Here is a 755-nt window from a genome sequence, read left to right as displayed (position 1 = left end):
GTCTGAAAGAAAAAGAGGTGATGAGGGGTTTTGTTCTGTTCATTTACTTACTCTGTAGCCAGGCTGGCCTCATACTGCAGTGATCCTTCGACCTCGGCCTCCTGGGTGTGGGGATTTTGTGTGTAAATCATTTCTCTTTGAGGGACCCACCTAATTTCCTGGTGTGTGTAAAGGATTCTTTGAAGTAAACAACAAGACTAGATACCTGTCCCTAACTTTGAATTACTTTAGTACCTTTGTCCCACCATCTTCCTGAGATGTTACGTCTTGCCAGGAAATGTGATGGCTCAGCTGCTGTGCAAGAGGCCGGGCTCCTGAACTCGGGTCCAGGCCTTGCTATTATGGGGCCCTGGGATAATTATCCTTTCAGATCATGAAATCTGTGCCTCGGGAAAGCATTTTTTTTTTTCAGTAGCAGACAAAAATCAAAGGGTTGAAATCTTCAGAGAGCCTTGCTCAGTGATTAATATGCAGCACCAGAAAGCAGTGATTTCTGGTATTTGCACCTCTGTAGCTCCTTGGCTAACTAAGGGAATGGATGGGCTACTGAGGAAACTCTTGACCACTGACAACTCAGGGTGCATGGCATACTTATGTTTTCTCCAGTGATATAATATTGCATGAGCCAGGCAGCGGTGGCGCACGCCTTCAATCCCAGCACTTGGGAGGCAGAGGCAGGTGGATTTCTGAGTTTGAGGCCGGCCTGGTCTACAGGACAGCCAGGGCTACACAGAGAAACCCTGTCTCGAAAAACT

Source organism: Mastomys coucha, unplaced genomic scaffold (assembly GCF_008632895.1).
Source record: "Mastomys coucha isolate ucsf_1 unplaced genomic scaffold, UCSF_Mcou_1 pScaffold13, whole genome shotgun sequence".
In the NCBI taxonomy this organism is placed as follows: Eukaryota; Metazoa; Chordata; class Mammalia; order Rodentia; family Muridae; genus Mastomys; species Mastomys coucha.
Note: the sequence above shows the minus strand (reverse complement) of the source record.